The sequence below is a fragment of the Patella vulgata genome, chromosome 5, assembly GCF_932274485.2.
Source record: "Patella vulgata chromosome 5, xgPatVulg1.2, whole genome shotgun sequence".
Lineage (NCBI taxonomy): Eukaryota > Metazoa > Mollusca > Gastropoda > Patellidae > Patella > Patella vulgata.
Window position 1 is genome coordinate 55,351,915 of NC_065883.2, and position 22,424 is coordinate 55,374,338.

Genomic DNA, 22,424 nt, shown 5'->3' on the forward strand with positions numbered 1-22,424 from the left:
ATAGCGCTATGGATATGGATGCATTTTATGTTTATCTCTATAAATGTCAACCAAAATAAGTGTGGGGAAGTTAAATAACACGAACCCGGATACATAGATGTTGAATGACAATATTGAATGGATATCGGTAACAGTCTACTTTCGCGACGGAATCTTTGTTTGTTTGCGGAGCCAACCCGCTCCTAGGGTCTAGTGTCGAATACCCAACCCCCAAAATGAGTTTAATATGTTTTGTAGTCGCGACTGTCGATTCAAAACAACATTTTAACATTGGTGTTTCTTGGGTACTGGTATCCAAGATTTAACTCATCGTACACGGCACGGGATATTTGTGTTGGTGATTTAAAGCAACTGGCTACAAAAAAAAAACCTAGGCTGAAGTTGAGTAAATTTATTTTCATACACCCACAATTTAATGGTGTCGTATATTGCAGTCACCCACGTTTGTCTTTTGTCTGTTGTTCACATGCCTTGTTAGCACAATATAGACTCCACCAATCGGAATATCGTTTGGGGTTTTTTAAATTGATATCTAGGTTGGAATGAAAAAAGATATTCCACTGTTACAGAATGGTCCAATCTTTCTAAATTTGGATGGTCAAGTTTATATTTACTTGGCCATTTTACACGAACCAACAAATTAACATCGAATAAAGTAATTTAATCGCAATAATATATTGAATCCAGGTGGACTCATATTTCTATTAGCCCATGTTATAAATCTCCATTCCCCGAAAATTCGTGAATTCCCCAAAAGAGAAGTGATATCCGGTGTTTTAGATAGGAATACCCTGTCTCGTACACGACACTCGTCACTTGATTTGTGCCTAAACTGATTTTACTAGAACTTTCGATTAGTTTATGAACCAGCATTTTTAATCCTTTTATCCTGTTATATCAAATTTTAAAATATTATGCCAAGAATCACTATCAATGTTTCCTAAAAAGCAATATTATATGAGAATTTCCTAATGTTGACTTATTGATTGGAAAATATGAACAGTTATCTTATCACGTTGATCTCATAAAATAACAAAGAACATACATATTTACCCCTAAAAAGCAGCCATATCACTATCATTAAGCTGATCCCGTCTTAAAATTTGTCTAAGATATTAAATATCTACAGATTACTAGGTTTCAGTAAACATTATCTTTGCTGATAACCACTCTTAATTTCCTGCCTATATAAGTGTTACTTCGGTAATCTTTTGAAACGATATTAAGTTTTCAGAACGACCTACGCGTTTATTGAAAGTGTGATTTACCAGCACTGAATGGTTCAGTGGTTAGTTAACGCCAGCGCAATCCAACATTATTCTTGTATTTGTCGAAGGGAGTCGCTGTGGCACAGTGAGTACGGCGCTGACCCGCTAACTTGGGGGTCCAGCCGACCAGTGGTAGAGGACGGAGGGTCATGCAAGAACAGCGTCTAATCGTTAGAATGGGACGAAAATCTGAGGTCCCTGGTTAGCCCGATCGGTGCAGAAAAGTAGGACGTTAAACCCCATTTGATTTCATTTGTATTTGTCGACAATCATTTTTGTAATTCCATACCAAATTACGAGTATGTATCAATTATATTGTACGACAAACTATTGTCAGTCCACAGAATTACTAATAAATCCATTAAAATTTAACAGACTAATAGACAACCCGTTGGACTGGCAGCATGTTATCATGACTTAAACCCAATGGGAGACAGATCCGGAGTTTAACGCCCACTCAACATAAACTAGGTCATTTTGGGACTAACATATGTAACAGTTTTATTTTAATAATTCGATGTCGCGTAGGGGTCTTTATGAGTTGGAGGAAACCAAACACATCAAATTAGATCGACTCCAGGAATAGGTAAAATGGTTACCATTACACTTATACAATGCATTTTGATACCAGTACCGAAATAGTGGTGGAGATCACCTTTTATAAGCCATATGGTTATAATCGCTTAACTATAATAGTCCATGGGCAGTCCGTTAACATGATCTGAACATGAAGTTTGTGAGAAAAAAAAATGCCAAATGCAGCTTGAAAATCGACGTTAGTGAAGCATGTTGGTAATAAAAATGTACATTTTGAAAACCAAATGCATGTAATCCTGATATATAGACACTGAAAATGAACTGCTTGAATTTAGGTCTAAAATAAAACTGTCGCTTCTACTCGATTTTAATAATAGCCTGTCTTAGTTACAAATGTTATGTCCGTATTCAATTACTAAATGTCGTTCAAACAATACGTTCCATAATTATTTAGGAAACATATTGGTCAAGCCGACAATGACCTTGAACTTGACCAATATTCTTCAAAAAACAATTGGGTACCACCGTCTTATCCTGCGACGACCTTCAAAAGTAACAAATAACCACAGTATGGTATTTCAATTATACTCTTTGAAAACCAGTTAAAAATTTGTTTGATGAGCTTGTTTCGACGATAGAGTGAATAATGTGTTCCAAATATTGCATACAGGCTAACTCCAATTTGAATGTATTGACAAAATCGAACACAAGGTTTGACCGACCGCTGGAAATATCCGGAGCGCTAATGTCAATGTCTCTTTAAAGTCTTCCAACGTCATTCGGGGGATTGTTAATCCTTTGAAAGTTATAATATTGTAACGTGGTTCATTTTCGTTTAGTATTTATACAGATATGACGGAGGATTATCTATCGTTGACATTTTGATATTTAAAAAAAATTAAATAACATATAATCAATCCGAATGTGATTTTTTCTCAAAATTTATAAAGGGAATTGGACTTGTAGCTGTAAAATATAGACATTAAACATATACTTTAAACATACATTATGCAAGAGCTAAATCTGATTATTGCAGGTCTTTCTTTAGGCTTCAGATGTCATAGAAATTATAAATTAGATCTTTATTTACACAAGCACAACTCTGTAGACCCACAGATACCAGTTCACATTGTAAATCTTCATTCCAGCCATGTTATTTTTTTACCCAGAAAATCTTTCATCTAGCGTCATCTACTGATGTAAGTCGCCTTCCGGAATATTTTCTACCCCTACACTGCTGTATGTGACCCTTGTCAAACTGAAAACTGTGACAATTCAAACAACATTCAGTAGGTCGATACTGAGGTGGAGGATCACACTCAAAACTGAACGCTCTGAAACTTATTCTATGGACAGGGGTGTTTGTGCATTCGTTGATAGTGGGCAGCTGAAGGCCATAAATTCAATTTCGTAATGATTGAACAGCTCAGTGACATCCAAAGTTGTTTTAATATGTTCCATGTTCCCAAAAACCTGGGGATAGACATCAAGATCATCAAATTTGAGTTAATAGTTATGGACTTGCGGTCATTTGAAGGTGTTGGCGGCCATTTTAATGACATTATAGGTCAACATCATTTTTAATGATCCTAAAGGGTTCTTTTCCCCCACCCCCCAACCTAGGAATAGACCTCAAGATCATCAAATTTGAGTTGATAGTTACATAATTATGATCATTAATACCTTTCGTTGGCCATCTTTGGGGCCATCCTGAAAAAACCCCACACTTTTCCGGGGGGTCCTACATTGGTAAACTTTTAGTATGTTATAAAGTACACTAAATCCTGCCAGAATCAGCTGAGAAACCTTTTGCAGCAATTTTTTGTGGGTTAAACTGTATTTTGACCTGACTATAGTGTCACATTCGAATTCGCTACGTCTTTCTAAACGTACTTCTCTTCATTCTACAGTTAGGTTCTTAACCGAACTTCACAAAATGTTCTGAAATTGTTAGTATTTGAGTAAAGATGACCCCTATCGATTTTGAGCGTTATCATAAATGTCGCACGTATAATCTGATGGTCATCGACTGTTGATGACTTACAATTCTTGACGAATTTTCATCTAACTTTCAGGAATAGTATTTGGATACAGATGATCCCTATTCATTTTGAGCATTTCTGCAAAAGTACTTTCAGAGTTATAGGACCTGACTGATACGATTGTTGATAAAGATACATTATGCACATGAGCTTTTTATTCTAAAGAGTTTAAGTTTTCACGGATTTTCATTAAATTTTAGGAATAGTTAGCATTGGGGTAAAATAGTGGTTCATATTGATATTGAGCATTTCACAAAACTAGTTGTAGCGTATGACGCATCTCTCATACGATTGTAATGTGTATTACAATACTCACTAGATACAGAGTTCAATTAGATTTTCAGCCTTTTAACAAAAGCAGTTCCTGTGTTAAGCCGCGTGACCGGTAGTGTTCATAAACTACATTTGCGTACTCCTATTACAGCGTCCGAGTCTACATTGGTTTCCGTTAACTTTGCTGGAATAGTAAGTATACTGTATAGGGTTAAAGATGGTGCAGATCCATATTAAGTGTTTTTGCAAACGTACTTCCACAGTTATTGGCCCTAACTTCTGTACTCTTAAATCTTAACTGAATTCGATTAAATATTACCCTATAGTTATGATTGTTGAGTTCTTGGTAAATTTTCTGAAATCATTATATACATTACAACGCCGCTAATTGCAAAACATTATGTAGATAAAAAAAGACGGGGGAAAAATCACAGCGTGAAATAGAATTTATGTCAAAACATCGTTTAGTGTCTTTAGATAGCCCTGATGGAAACGTCTCTCAGTGGTTAATAGTAATTATATTCCACAGAATTGTACCCTGTGTATATTCAGTTCAATTACTAAATGTCGATAAAACAGTTTGTAAAATCTTTCTTGGTGTCCCCGTTTAACAGTCGGACTACATACAAAAATTGTGTGCATGACGTCACTAGTGAAACCAGGACTAATAATTCTCAAATTTAAAGGATAGACTCATGACTAAATAAACAACAGTCTAAGGCAGCAGGTATTTAAAGATGAATTATGTAAGGTTGAGTATAAACTGGTGACAGTTTTCGCTATAATAGTTAAAAAAAGATAATGAAAAGGGAATACGTTGAAAATGTCAGTCAAATTACTTCATTCTGAGTGGAGTTATGACCGTTTGAAGAACCGTGTAGCCTCGATTGTCATTGCGACCTGTGTTACCACTTTCGATTATGCATTTTATAATTAAATTATAATTAAGTGTATAATTATAGGTCAACATATAGAGTCAGAGTTAAAATGTGACTGATTTTGTGTTCAACTGTCAACAGTTTCAACCAAACATGAAACTAAAGTCAGTAAACAAACCGACTTCCATTTAATATTTAAAAACAAAATGTTGACTTTTTTCAATCACTAAACGAGATAACACATCAAATCAAGCGTAATTCAACAATTGGGGTTGACCTAAATCAAAGGCGTTCAGAAACTTTATGACTTTAAATGAATATACTATTCAAAAAAAGTAGGGGATATTTGATTTTGGGGGCATAATACTAAAATATGCAAATGACTACGAAAAAAGTCACTATATAACCTAACAGAAGAAACATTTCCAGTTACATGTGACGCCCAAACGCACCAATAGCTACCGCATGGAATGCAGGTGATGCTTGGGATCATCATGGGTGTCCAACCCAAGATTTGCACGACTCTGACTTTGAATGTTACAGTCATTGTGGCATTGAATTCCAGGGTGGAAACATCAGTTTAATTGTTTTAGTGACCAGAAAACAAATTTTGATATGCGTCGGCTTACCCAAAATGAAAGGTTACGTGCCCTTGGCATGCTACAGATCGGCACAACACAGGCGGTTGTGGCGCGGACGATGAATGTTTCTCAGTCTGTCATAAGCAGGCTATGGTCCAGATACCGTGATACACAATCTGTACAGGACAGACCACGCTCAGGTCGACAACTCAAGCCCAGGATCGATTTATCCGTACCTTGGCCTTGAGAAATCGTGTCATCACAGCAAATCAGATCAGCGCTCGTCTTCAAACAGACACTGGTGTGAGAGTGAGTGGCCAGACGATTCGGAATCGACTGCATAGGGGTCACCTTCGCGCCCGACGTCCTCGCGTGATCCCTTGTTTGAGAGATCATCACATTCAGGCAAGACGTCGTTGGTGTAGGGATCGTCAACACTGGGATAATCGACGCTGGAGCAATGTGATGTTTTCAGATGAGTCAAGGTTCACTGTTGATTTTTTGGACAGACGTAGGAGGGTGTGGCGTCGTCGAAACGAGCGCTTCCAAGATGTTAACGTCATCAGACATGATCGATTTGGGGGTGGTTCCGTTATGGTGTGGGGAGGCATCACTGTTGCTGGAAGAACGGCTTTACATGTTGTTGCAGGGCGTGTTACAGGCCAGTACTACCGGGACAACATCTTGGCAGTCCATGTTGTGCCGTTCGCACGACGTCATGGCCGCCGTTTCATCTTCCAGGATGACAACGCAAGATGTCACAGGGCCAGGATCGTTACAGGTTACCTCCAACAACAGAACATCACCACATTACCTTGGCCAGCACTGAGTCCCGACCTCTCCCCCCATCGATCATGTCTGGGACATGCTTGGGCAGAGGTTACGTCAACGTCAACAACGTCCTGCCAATGTCCAAGAACTTGCTGCTGCGTTGCAACAGGAATGGGACAATCTGGACCAAAATGACCTTAGACGTCTCATTAGGAGTATGCCACGTCGGATCAATGCTTGTTTGGCAAACAGAGGAGGATTTACCCGTTACTGACTTGGTTGTGATGCTGTGGTAACTTTGCTGTTTGACCCCGGGTATCATTTTACCCTTATAATGGTCAGTCTGTGCCTTACTTAGTCTAACGATCATTTGGAATAAATCGATGAATGTGAACTTCATTTCATTTTGTCATTTGTTTCTTCGTCAGTTTCATTAGGTGACTTTAATAACACTTAAAAATCAAATATCCCCTACTTTTTTTGAATAGTATATATTGGCCTATTTAAATAACAAGCAATTTTTGTGGCGTGTACCAATACAAACCAACACAATATGACTGCCCTTGACAAATCCGTATGTTGTGTTAGTTTCCAACACACGTATGCGTTGCTTTTATAATGAATATCGCTGTCTATTCGGATGAGACGAAAATCTGAGGTCCCGTGTATATATTGGAATGCACGTAAAAGATCCCTTGACAGTTGGAATTCGATATAAGAGTAGGCGATAGTGCCGCTGCCCGGGCAAAATTTCCCCCATAGAACACTGTATGGCGTATGCCCTTCTTCATTAGCCCAGTATAGGAGCAGAACAGTAGGACGTTAAACCCCATTTCATTTCATTTCATATATTGAATATCATTTAAAAATAAGGGCATTACTAATCACCGACAGGAACCGACAAGAGCTGTATTTTTCTTTGTCCATAGCGCCCAAACAAGGAAAGTTAAAGAAGCTAAGTCTCCATCTCAATATCATCCAAAATCTTTCACATGGAAAACGCCAACTATTTGTCAGCTTAAAGCAACATTGATGTTGTGGTCTTACCGGGAAAAGATGGGCTTCTGATATCCAATATTTAAGACTAAATAAACATTTTACCATTGGTAAACGAATCGTTTACCACAATGCGTTTCAGTGTCAGTTTTAACAAGGGACAAGAAAGAACGAGACTAGAGATTCCATAAGTCATGATAAGCGCTGACGCCATTTTCTTGTATGGAGAGCATGCGCAATGGACTGGAATAACCAGAGGCTAGGAATTGGTATTCGACTGGGACTTCTGGCGTATTTTGCCGAACATAACTGATTTGAAATTAGAGTAAGAACGGAAACGATAGAGTGTAAATCAGTTCATATACATTCAGATAACATTATTGTATGCGTTGCGACCCATTTGTGGAAATTTCTAGGTCCTAAATATTAGCGATTTAGTTCCTTTAATATGCTATACATAATCTACTCATTATATACATTATATACAAAATTTATATGATTTCATAAAACAAATAGGTGAATAAGTGAAATTGCCCCCCTCCCCAACACTAAAACCGGAAATTAACAGTGATATCAACGACGATTATTTTGCCAATATATTTGAACCTACAGTATGGTAGGTTTGCATCAATATTGGACCACGCTACGCAGTAAAGGCATGAAAGGGGTTTACAGAGGATTGTGTTCTGACTAGACGATATCAAGAATCAATTATCTAATATTGCCACTTACTAGGCCAATCAAAAATTGACCAAGCAGCTACAAAGTTTTTATCGAAAAATAAAACAATCAATCGTTTCAATTTCCGCCATTGGTCGTCCGTAAAATAGCATGGGCAGACTTGTTTGTTTATTCATAGTTGATGCCACTGTCAAATGTCTTCCTTACTAGTTTATTGATTTTTGTCTTCCGTGGACTTTTTTCAAATAATAACCAATTGTTTTGTAAATACAACTGTTCCAGTATACTCGATTTGTTTGTTCAATAATTCAGTATAGGTTTAGTTACACATCTGTACAATTTGTATACGCCCACATTTCAGTGTAAGCGTATTACGTCGTCACCCTGTCCGTCTGTCCTTCGTTCTATCGGCCCGTCAGCCCGCCAGTCCACCAACAAATGGCTTGTGGAAGCGAAAGGGGTTACAAGTTTCAACAGGTTTGTTTTTCAAATTTGGGGTGAAGCATTGGGGCCATGAAAGAACGAACCCTACCGATATTCTGTGTTCCATTCTGCCCCAATTATACCCATTTTTCCGAAATCATTGTGAACTTGATAGAGGTTGATCTTTTAATGATTTCTTTTACAAATTTTGATGTGACGGTTTGAGATCTGAGAAGATGAACCCTGTTGATTTTATTCCAGATATATATTATGTGTCCAGAAAAGCTCGTGAACGCGATATAGATCAGATTTCTTTTAGATCTCAAGGAGAGGGGTAAGATTTAATACCTGGTAAACACAATAAATTAATCAGTTTGAGTTAATGCTTTATTTTCTGAAATTAAGAGTTCGATATGAGGGGTGGTGGTACTGACACGATAGTAGAGTTTCCGCTTGGTTTCCTTCCAGTTCGAACTGCCATGTTTTGGGTTAGAATGATAATGCCTCTTTACTTAAAGTTTTTTTTTATATACCTTTCTTAGAATTCTAGATACTTCATTTTCCGGTGATATGTCTAAACGACAAACTCTTAAACAATATTAATCAGCGATCGCAAGAATATTAATGTGTTCTTGATCAGAATCTTGAAGATTCATTTTTAGAATATCTCTACTCGACGATCCCTCGATTCCATTATTTCTGATTGAAGCAATAATTCATGACCAACTCTAAGACTACATGCGTTATCATTGATATTATGATTGTAATATGAAATGCCAATCTTTTAATTGCCTAACTGTTGACCACATTAACTGTAAAACGAACAGCTGTAAAAGATCAAATATTGAAATATGACTAGTTTAACATGTCTTATCGCTTTGATTTATCATCCATTCTCTTTCTTTACTAGCGATAAATCACTACTCAAAAATTTGTAACGCTTTTACCTAAATATGTCTTTATAATTGACGCCAGTGTAACTATTGTTAAAGACCTACATTAATATCAGGATAAATATTATTTGATTTTGATCGACATTGACTATCCCTCCACTTACCGTTAAACCAACTACACACTGGCACTATAATGTCAATGGGTATACTTGGATTAGTTAATGGACAACATTATAGTTGACGTTTAAACTTATTCCTCTTTACTACACAACGAATCAAACCCAGAATAATTTTACACACGTACTAGAAAAAACAATTATGTAGATGAAATGTAAAACATTTAGAACGTTGTCGTGTTTTTTGTTTTCATGCGGATTCAACAAAGTCTATGATCATGATTTGAGCGCTATTGGAAACTATTTACAGAGGTATGACGAACTGAAATTCCATCGATCTATACTGTGCCTATTATGTAAATGGTACACTTTACATTTCTCTTTTCGCCTCATTTTCTTAACATAATCTGAAAGCAACGCCGGTCTACATTTCTTCGCGCAATTTTCTAATCTACGGTTGGCTAACGTCATGATATTCCGATAGATATATAGCAAGTCCTCGCCATCTTTGTTTAGCGACTGGCATTGTTTTAATCCGATTAAATCCGACCGGGTAGATTATCTAGCGTTGACATGTTGATTTTGTTTTCTTAATCAAATGTTAAATAATCAAGTACCTATTAGCGTGGATTAAACCATGGAAATGACGCATAGTTACTTTAAGTCACAAACAGTATTCATGTTCAAAATTAGGATCGATTTGTATAATAAATCCTGATAACATAGACGTGAACTTTATTTCCTTAACGACATAAACTTCAGTACAGTCCTTGATGACCGTCACAGAATTTATTAATATTAGTTAATATGTTTTCTTTCCTGGTTATTAAAGTCTCTGCTTCTCATTTGAGGAATTTTTAGTCCCTCACAAACTACAATATTGTAAAAGTAGTCTGCAATGGGAATACCAGTCCAAAGTGGTTTAATTATGTTTAGTAGTTGCAAAAATAATATGATGGGTTGAAAATTTGTCAACGTTCGGCATCCCCATCAGACAATATATAGGCTATAGCGCCACCTATAATCTTTCTTCACTTAAATCTTTTGACAGGTCGGGGGATTATCTGCCGTTGGTATTTTGATTTTGTTTTCATAATTAAATACATTTTAGCATGGATTAATCCCTGGAAAATTAGTTATAGCCCGAAAAAAAACCCACGAAAAACTCATCTATGGCCTCGCGTTTCATGTTGACATGAATCTTGATACCACGTCAGTCATAATTTTCATTTCCATTCTTGATATCAGAGACATCCTCAACCACCCATAAATACAAATAATTTACGTATTAAATCTTATATAAGACGTGATCAAGGACAAAGGGTACAAAAAAGTAAAACGGTATCCATATCCCATAAACGGGAAATTATCAAGATAATAATATTACCAATTAATGAAGAAGTATCAGGTGTCCCAGGAAGTAAAATTTCCTTATTATTCTGAATATAAAGAGCACAATTTAATCTCCAATATCAATGTTTATTTCAAGTTCCAAAGTGAATCGTTTGGACCTTTCGAGAAAAACGACAGAGTCGACTAAAATATGGTGTTACATTAAAACCGTTTATGACATTCTTATTTCCGTTTGAAACATTCGCACAATATCTTCTACAAAGTGGTGTAAAGGGAAAAGGAAGAAACTACTTTTTACGTTTATATATAATAAAAGATATGCTGATTGTGCCATCTGGGATTTTATAACATTTGATATAAGATATTGGATTGAAAAAATGGTTGCGCATGTAAAGTTGATATGGATGCATTTTATGTTTATCTCTATAAATGTCAAGCAAAAATATGTTTGGGAAGTTTAGTATAACGCGAACCCGGATAACAAGATTTAGGCAAGAATAGGAATATTGAACAAATATCGGTAACAATCTACTTGGGCGCCGGGATCCGTGGTTGCTAGAGGAGCAATTAAATACCTAACTCCCAAAATAATAATAACACCAGCGATCGTCAATTCAGAAAACAATCTCATTAAAACACATATCCTATTTCGTTTAGTTTTGTAAAGTTTAAAATTCCGCTCTAATTGTCGTCACTACAGCAGAATTGGGAAGAATTGTTATATAACCAGCGTTCTGAGTGATGTGTGGGATTAACCAATCAAATAGACTGCCGAGTCGAATTCGTATCATGTTGCGCACGAACTGTTGGTAGACATTCGCAGCGATAGAAATCACAAATAAAGCTAACTTTGTATTTCCGAATATAGACGCTTAGAACACCGACGGTGGTTGGTTAATAAAATGACTGATGTCATAGGATCAAAGTCAGTCGTATGACCCCTGATGCGACCTCCCAATACAACCTCTCATGCAGTGGAGGCCATGGATATCATATATTATGGATATCAATGATGGAGGCCATCGAAAGTATAAAAACAAAACTAAATACAATTTAAGTAATCCGAAAGATTTAATGTTTCCCGGTAGTTTGGATAATGTTTGTATTCAGCATTGTGACCGCTGATTTAAAATTACTTATCAACATTGGCGTTTCTTCATACACTCGCAGTGTTTCGTTTAATTAGACCTAATCCTAACCAAAAACTCTCGGACTCACTGCAAATTTCTGTCCCCAATTATGACTAGGCAACAGTCGGGTTAACAACCAATACAGTACAGCGTAACAAAATCGGGATTAACCAGAGCTCTAAAAATGTTAACGTATAATGACAATCCCGGCTACATTGCGTCACAACGCTTGAAATGTATTTTGCTCAATTAACCAGCGCATAGCAGAATACTGAAGACAAACTAATTGTGTGACAAACGAGGCAATCCCAGATAGCTGCAGACGTCGGCTGGACGATTTACCCAATACCACTCCAATATCAGCACATACTACCCAATACTACAACATAATGGTGCCAAATGAGCTTATTACTTGATTTTTTTTCAAAAATAGTGAGATATATCGTGGGAAATGTACTTAAAATGTGATTACCGATGTCTGGCTGTTCCATTTGCCTCCTTATATCACCCATATCAAGCAAATAATAACCCAATACTACCAAATACTTATCAAATACTACTTAATACTACCCAATATTATAAAATACAAACCTAATATCGTCAATTAGCAGCACATCCGTATAATAATTGCAACGAATATTCGATAATTTACAGAAAATTAAAATATTTACGCAGTTATCTCACTTTACAACCGACAAACAGATTTTAGATTGCTACTCAGATTTTGGGATTTGCAGTTTGTTTCCAAGACAAAAAAAAAGTTTTAAAAAAATTAACTTAGATTTAAAAATGCATTAAGATAAAATCAGTTTATAAAATAAGCAGCCAAGCATCCAAATAAAAGAGTATGTTAGAGGTTGATTTAAAAATGTTCATTTAACGGTCTCGTGGCCTACTTAAAAGTCTTTTTATACTATAATTATTTCTTCATCCTGGTGATTTTAGTATGATAACACACTGTCTACAAGTGCACTTATTAACGCGTCATCTTTGTCTTTTAAATGATTCGGGTTCCAAACCAGTCGCCTTTGAAAAAAAACCTCTTGTCAAAATTTCATCGATTCTTCGAATATCGACGCTATTGAACAAATTCTAAGTATTCTACTGTATATATCCACAGTTGACGATGTCGCGACGATGTCATTACCAACTTAATGAATAGACGCGTTGACCGGTTTCCTCTCACATATATGTTTATATTTATTTTTTCATGTCAACGATTAAGTTATTGCATATATACTTAATGGACGCTGTTTTAGTTTAAAATTAACGAAATTGTCCATGTTTATTACAATGCACATGTTTATTACAAATGTGTAATGCTCTACTCGTATATACATTCCCCATGATTTACAAACAATCGACACTAACTAGGTAATTTCAATATTATTTCATTAACTCGCTTGCGCGAAGTGATGTTTACAGTGGGATGAAACCGGGGGACCCGAGAAAACTCACCTTGTTTGACAGACGACCTTATCAAGTGGTAAGAAACAGATGGGTTATTTTGGGAATAAAATATGGTATATCGTCATACTTGTTTTGTCTTGGAAACCAACTGCGAAATCAAAGAAGATGATTAAACCGAGTAGCAATCTAAAATCAATTTACCGGTTGTAAAGAGTGATAACTGGGTAAACATTTCAATTTTCTGCAAAATAGCGAATATTTGTTGCAGTAATTATACCAATGTGCTGTTATTTGACAATATTAGGTTGTTATTTGATCATATTGGGTAGTATTTGGTAGTATTTGATGAATATTTGGTAGTATTGGTTTATTGTGGGCTTGTTTGTGGTGGGGGGCAAATATAGCAGCCAGACATCGGTATCGCATTTGAAGTACATTTCCCGCGATATAACTCTCTATTTTTGAAAAAAAATCAAATGATATGTCTGTTTTGCATCATTATGTTGTAGTATTGGGTAGTATGTGGTGATACTGAGGTAGTATTGGGTAAATCGTCCCACCCGCAGACGTAAACATTAGGTAATGGCCGCATTTGTTGGTCCGCACAATAGACATATATTTTTACCATCTTTTAATACATTTAATCAACTGTCCGAAGTTTTAGGGAACACCCCCAGATCAAAGAGACGAATAGTCATGTTACGTATTGTGATTCAACAAACAGTTTTTTTGACATGTGCTTTTTTGATAAAATCATAGATTTTCTTCACAAAAATAGATAAATATTATCGAATACATAACAAAGGTGGGCAGTAATTAATTTTGGTGGAAACAGATACGTTTACAGAATTTATATCGCCGATTTGACTCAAAGAATGTTCGTTCCAGTAGCGAGTTTCAGTGATGCGAGTATCGAAGTTTGCTGACGATGCATCTAAGTATAAAAATTTACTTAATATCAATACTAACAAACACTAAGGTTTTGTTAAGAGGGCCTTGCCGTTAAGCGGTCGGTCATGAAAATTCGGCTGGGTGGCTGCTGAATGCATCTACTATACTAAGGAGAGATTCAGGGTCGGATCCAGGATTTTTTGCTGGAAGGTGTTTGCCAGTTTCCTGTTGATGAAATTTGACAGTTGGCAATGCATGATGTCATCGTCGTCTCCAAATTACGTAGGCATACATGCACACTGAGCTTTTTAAAGAGAGAAATCCAACATAGTATTACTGTTACTGTATTGGTTCTTAATGATGACAATATTGGTTGAACTTCATATGATATGTTTATTGTTCTTCAAACATATCATGTACTAAACTTCTTTTAGTTAAAGACTCCGTAATTAGCTTGTGTTAGGAAGCCATGGCCCTAGCATGGATTAGCACCCTCGCGTGCCAACTCCCGACTAACTTACATGACCCTCTCCAGTCTGAACTCCTAGACGCCCTCGCCTTCACTGGATAATCACCTTTGGATTCCTGCTTATAAACCCCCTTCTAGACAAAGGATGATCGAAGAGATTATACAACTGGCTATATTGCATCATAACCTGGACCAGGGGTACTAACTAATGACTTTCACGTGGCCGTTGAGAGTGTCAGGCCAATGCCAATGTCGCCAATTTGTGGGTCATAATATGATATAGAAGGTTTTAACTCATCATGCACCAGATATTTGTGATAAGGATATAAAGCAACTGTAGCAGTGAGAATCTTCGGTAATAACTAAAGACTGCAACTATCCTTGAAACTATATACTATGCTATATAAATGCACAAATCAGTATTTATGATAAAAAAGGATCTAAGGAATTAAATAGAAACACCAGTAAATTTATCACCATTATACAACCACAGAATAGGTTGAGTAAATTTATTTTTGTTCGTCCACAATTTAATGGTGTCGTATATTGGAGTCACCACAGTCTGTCAATCATTCGCATATCTTGTTAGCACAATATAGACTACAATAATCACCATATCTTTTTAAAATTGATATAGTATGGCATTGAAATGAAGAAACCTACTCCGCTTAGTTACATAATTATTCTTGTTAGCGCCGTAGAGGCTTTGATTATGGTACGATCTTCCTCAAATTTCTGAATTTTGGATGATCAAGTTTTATATCTACTTGATCATTTTACACGAACCCAAGAATGAACACTGAATAAACCAATATATAATAAGTTCACGTTGGGCTCATATTTCTATTAGCTCTTATATCATTTCTGCTCTTATTTTAAATTTCCGGTATCTGGTGTTCAATATATGGTAAGAATACCCTGTCTCGCGCTTGATTTGCAGTCGAACTGTGTTTATTAGAACTTTCGATTAGTTTATGAACCCCCTGCAAATGGACGTTTGTTTTTATTGTTCTTTTTAAAAAGGTGTAAGAATTCAATACAAATTCTAAACCCTTTTATCCTGTTATATCAAATTTCAAAGTATTACGCCACGAATCACTATCAATATTTTCTAAAAAGCAATATTATATGAGAATTTCCTAATGTTGACTTATTGATTGGAAAATATGAACAGTTATCTTATCACGTTGATCTCATAAAATAACAAAGAATATACATATTTACCCCTAAAAAGCAGCCATATCACTGATTAAGCAGCTGGTCCCGTCTTAAAATTTGTCTAAGATATTAAATATCTACAGATTACTAAGTTTCAGCAAATATTATCTTTGTTGATATCCACTCTTAATAACCTCCGTCCTTTGTATATAAGTGTTACTTCGGTAATCTTTTGAAACAATATTAAGTTTTCAGAACAACCTACGCGTTTATAGAGAGTGTGCTTACCAGCACTGAATAGTTCATTGGTATTTAACACCAGCAGAATCCAACATCATTCATACATATGTCGACGGGAGAGGCATTGGCATAGTGAGTAAGACGTTGGCTCGCTAAATTGGGGTCTCGGGTTCACTTCCGGCATGTTGACTGAGAAAGTTCCTAGGGATTGGCCATAACAGCCTCTAGTCGTTCGAATGGGACGAAAACCCGAGGCCTCGTGTACACATTGGTGTGCACGTAATAAAAAACCCTGAAAGTTGGAATTCGAAATAAGGGTGCCGCTGTCCGGACAAACTTTTCTTCTAGTCCATTGTATGGCGTATGCCCAGTTGGTTAAACCCCATTTTATTTCATTTGTATTTGTCGACAATCATTTTTGTAATTCCATCCCATGTTACAAGTATGTATCAATTATATTGCCCGACAAACTATTATCGGCCAACAGAATTACTACCAAATCCAGTTAATCCAACAGGCTAATAGACAACCCGTTGGACTGACAGCCTATTCTGATAAATTACACCCAATTAGAGAGAGAGAGATAGAGAGAGAGTGTGTGTTTAACGCCCTCTCGACACAAACTAGGTCATTTCGGGACTAACATTATGGAGCAATTTTATTTCAATAATTTACTTGGGGGTAGGGGTCTTTATGAGTGGGAGGAAACTGTAAAAAAGAGAGTTACTTTTACACTTGTACACTTGTGATACCAGCACCGAATTCAGAGGTGGAGAGCACCTTTTATAATCGGAATGGTTATAATGGCTTAACGAGTCATAATTGGGAGGTGTGAAGCTCGATTTTCGTTAGTAGTGAATAACGAAAAACTATCTACTCGTTTTCGATATTGGCAAATAACGAAAAACAAGTCGCTCGTGTTTCCATATTGACGAATAACGAAAAACACCTTCACCTATAAAATAAAGAACCGCGCTGTACGCATACTATGAACACACCATTCAACCCATGCTCTACCTACCTGGGCAATAATCAAATTAAATGCGAATCCCGATAATCCTTTTTAAAGCGTCGATACCATTCTTCATTCTGGTAAACAAATTGTACTATTATACAATATTCTAATTCATTGGTGCTATATATTTCATTTTATCAACCCTATTTTAAAGAAAATGGAAAATTCAGGTTGGTCGATGGTGTTCTCGCTGATTTCACTATCAACGAGACTTGTAAAACATTCTTCAAACCGGAAAAGGGCGAATTCCATTGTCGCGCATGCGTACAACGTGAACGACACTATTAACTGCTCGCCTTTCGCTATATTGACAGTTTTAACAGAGTAAACGCCATGATTCATCCCAAACAATCATTTTATTTTTCCCGGTAAGTTTATATTCTTTACGATTATTTACTTATACTTTCGTGGTTTTCAAAATCGGGGAAGAATTGCGCAGTGAATGATTGGAATTTGGATACCCGTTGTCACTGTTGATCATACTTGGACTCCGGTAAATTGATTATCACTGGCTTCGCCTGGTTACCAAATTGGTGGATCAGTCTGATTATCTTTAAAATTTGATTATTGGCTCCGTTACAATCTTTGATTAGGCCTAATCTTGGAATGGCTTCACCAAGCTGCATTTTTTTATTATTGCTTTTTTATAAATGATTATTTTCAAGTTAACCCGCAAAGTATATTTATGAGTAATATTAAATTAAATAAATCATTTATGTGATATATTTCTGCAGTTATGATCTTGGTACTCAATTATGGCTGCCAGTGGCAACTATGTTTTTTATGATTCCTACAGTAAATGGACATATGGGACATGTATAAAAGATCAGAAAAATGTCTTGTGTGTAATTATTAATTTTAATTAGACATATTGGCTAGAATTTTATATAAATTCTGGAAAACCGTATTTATTTACTTGCATTTTGGTATCAGACGTATTTCATAAGCAGTCTGTTTGAGGTCAGTTAAAACTGGGAGGGATCTACCGTTTTTGTGTCGGACATGCCACTTGGATTCATTAAACGATGTTGCCATCCCGGGGAATGCTCACTAGTCCGCGGGTTCATAAGTCCAACGATATCAATCATACTTTACCAACTATGCCAGAAGCTACATGTACTTATGCAACACGATCTTCGAAACGAACAGCACCATCTACATCAAGAACAATTAGATCTAGACGGAAGTTGCAATTACATGTAACAACGTCATGACCCCCCACCCCTCCACTCCCACCCCCCACCGAGAGCAAAAAGAGGCGAAAGACAAAAAGGGAAAACTGGCACAACAAGGGAGTGAGAAGAAAGACTCAGGAAGAATTAAACAGAGGGACTTAGTGAGAACAATCTTTCTTTTAAAAGCCGTAAAACGTTCATACATAAACAGCAAATATATAGAAAAATATTTACAAAGAACAAAAAAATTGGTAAACTCACGATGGATTAATTCTTACACACTTTCTTGTAATTATATATATATAAAAATAAAATAATATAAGCTCACGAGGACCAGCTATTTTCTTATAATTATGTATTTACATAGAAATACAAAAATATATATGATCATTTCTGGCAATAATTATATAAAATATTCACACAGTATATGAGCTCGGGGATAATTATTTACAAATTGCTAGCACAATTTTCAAATTTCAGAAAATGGTAAACGAGCTAGATATAGATGGATGTGGGAGACTTTTGTTGTCCTTTGCAGTCAAGTTATGTTGTGGTAACAGAAGAGAGAATTGTATTTCTTTACAACCAGTAAGTGATTCTTTTCTGTCATAATATCCCTCGAAAGATTTCATCGAGGAAGACTAATGTCGTGGGCGTAGGTAGAAGTGTAGCCAGCAGTAGTTAAAATCCCTTCATTTCACTCCTTTTCAAATTACCTGGTTTACTGAAAATATATTTTAAAAATAGTTAATTTAATTCTTTTAGGAGTTTGAACATTATTGTTTACAGCCAGGAGTTCTGGATCTTGCCAATGTGTACCGAACCGATGTCCTAGCAATTGGTTAGAACGAAGACGTTAATCTACGCAGATGACAAGTGGCTTACAGGCTGTTTGTGATGTGACGCATTGGTAATAATAATAATAATGACATTTATACAGTATAACGCCTAATCGTCCTAAGCTGCCCTAAGCGCTTTACAATCCCGATATCACATTGTCCGACATATGTCAAATCATAATATATACATTTAATTACTGATAGATAAGCATGGTTGTATAAATGAGTTTTTAAATTGGTTTTAAATATGTCTACAGTCTTGCTTGATCTAATGGTTTCTGGTAACACATTCCATAATTTCGGCGAGGATATAGAAACGGCTCGATCTACACGACTACAAGACGTTTCAGTTTTGAGCGTTTTTCTGCAAGTAGATTAAGCGAAGTTGATTGAAGATTTCGATTTGTATTGTATTTTGTGATCATCTCTTTGATATAGCCTGGAGTACCTTGTATGTCATCATATTAATTTTGAATGTGATCCGATATTTAACGGGCAACCAATGCAAGCTCTTTAGAAGTGGATTTACTTTGTCATATTTTTTCTTTCTCTTCACTAGTTTTGCTGCACAGTTTTGAACAATTGGACTTTGTTTAGGAGAGAATTGGAAGACCACAAAACAAGGCATTAGCACAGTCCGGCTTCGGCAATGCTAAGCATCTCACCAATGACGAGGTTGCCTCTTGGGTCAGATAAGCTCGGATCTGACCACGATCTTGCGTAGTTGCTGATAGCATGAATGTGTTACACTATTAACATGTTCAGTTAGAGTAAGAGAATTGCCCAATATGACACCAATATTCCGAGCTGAAGTTTTTCAGCTACGGTCGCGGGTCCAATATTAATAAACATTGGATGTCTTCGTCGGGTATTTCCCACCACAATGAACTTTGTCTTGGCATCATTAAGTTTTAAGTGGTTTGTTACCATCCATTCTCTAACAGATTCTCTAACAATTCCGAATGAATCATACAGCTGTGTGTCGTCCGCATACATATACATATTAATATCATATTCTTTAACTACAGAGGGGGATATGTATGAAGAGTACGATAATGGACCCAGGACTTGAGTTCAATTTCTGAAGTAAGAATTTGGCCAATTCAAAGCAGAACCGCATATTCCATACATATTTTCGAATCTATGTAGTACGATACCCTGATTTATCGTCTCAAAGGCGGCACTTTGATCTAACATCTCTAGAAATGAGGATCTGGAATCATCCATAGAGCAAAGGAGATCACTCACAATTTTAACCAGGGCCGTCTCCGTACTGTGGAATTTTCGGTATGCTGACTGATGACTCTCAAGCAAACCATTATTTCTCATGTGACTGTCTAGTTGTTTTACAATAACCCATTCGATGAATTTTGATATATATGGAAGATTACTGACTGGCGTATAGTTATTAAGGTCATCCTGATCCAAGCCCGTTTTTTTCAGCAATGGTGTTACAGCTGGGACTCTGGCATGATGCACGAGGAGATTTAAAGATTCACTATTAGCACTGGCAAAAGACAGTATAAATTGTCCTTAAATAACTTCACCTCGGGACTATATCTCTATCAAATTGAATATTAAAGTCACCCATTATCAATAATTCTCCAGAAGATGTTGACAGATTACACATGTCGTTGAAATTCTTCTCGAAACAGTGTTAAACTTCGTCCATATTTGCTTCCCTTAGGAGGTCTATAAATAATTGTATCACCTCTGTTAAATAGATTTAATTCCAGTATTTCAAAAGTTTTGAATTCATCAACTTTCTGCTTTTGTACACTTCATAGAAGCCTTGTACACAACAGCCAATCCGCCACCTTTTCTAGACTTTCGATTGCATAATTGAAGCTTATAGTTTTTAGGAGTCATACTGCTACAAATATCTGAATTTCTATCTTCACTTGTTAACCTAGTTTGTGATCGACACGTGTTCAGTTTGTTTTCAATAATTTAAATGTAGGTTAGGCCTACTTATTGAAACATTACCTCAAATGATCTATTTAACCGACTACATTAAAAAAAAGTCGCCAATAAAAGAAAGGAATAAAAATGGAAAATTAAAAATTGCAAAGGCGGATTCAGAGACCATGGATAATGGGTGCACACGGACGAAAAAGTCGCACATTGCCAGAACGAAGACAAGGTGGCCTCCCCAGAAAATTTTGAAAACTAGAAGCCCGGAAATGCCATTTCCACTTCCACAAATGCCATTTACACAAGAATCCGGTTCTAAAATGTGCCGGGTGCGCCCCACTAGATCAGCCCTTGAATTGCACAAGAATAGAAATAATATTTTGCGTCTTTTATAAATACTTTATAAACAATTAATGTTTTTAAAAAAGCATGTTTTCCCATGGCATAATAAACTTACCGTATAAGAATAGGTTGAATTTGGTTTTCGGTGATATTTTTATTTTTATTTTGCAAATTACCCGTAAAATAACAGCCTTGCCAATTCTTCACGGGTCTCTATGTTCATCTTCTCCTTCAATTCTTCCCACCTAATCTGTTCTGTTCCCAAATTCACATTTTGTTAACGACCATCTCAATCTGAACTCTCAGATACCCTGCTTGCTTACGCTTATTAGCCGAATCAATAACCACCCTTGCATGACGATCTAATAATTACACTTAAATATTGCTAGGACTCGGACTTGTCAATCGACGGGAAAAAATCAACATTCGTCGAACTCGAGCCTCGAGAACAATATTGTTTATATCTAGATGATTGACACCATGGTAAACAATACAGAATGTCATTAATCAACTAGAATTAATTACATTATAATCATTTTAATCCCAATTTCCGTTCATACTTTCGCTGAACTTATTGAGGCAAAAGCGCCACGCATGAGTCGGGGGAGGGGGGCGTATCCCGGTGCTATGACATCATGAACAGCTATTCTTAGAACAGGAAGTCAATCAAATCTGGAGCTTATTACTTCCCTTGATAGAAATGACTCTCGGATGATTTGAAAAAAGCTAACGTAAACCTTTTCAAATGTAATTCTGATTTAAAAATACTTTGGGACCCTCTAGACAAGTAAAATAGGATTAAATGGATAATCTATACAGCAGGTAGGACAGTAACACATCTAGTACTTAGAATATGGCTATTTGTTTTTATTTTCTGGGGCTGTCAAGACAGCAATAGTGAGATTGTACATTTAACAAAATTAATTGAGTATGTTTATTAAATTATTAACCCTTCTATTCTACTTTAACTAATTGCTTAAGTATGGCTTCACCTTGTACATATATTTTCTTCAAAAAAAGTAGGGGATA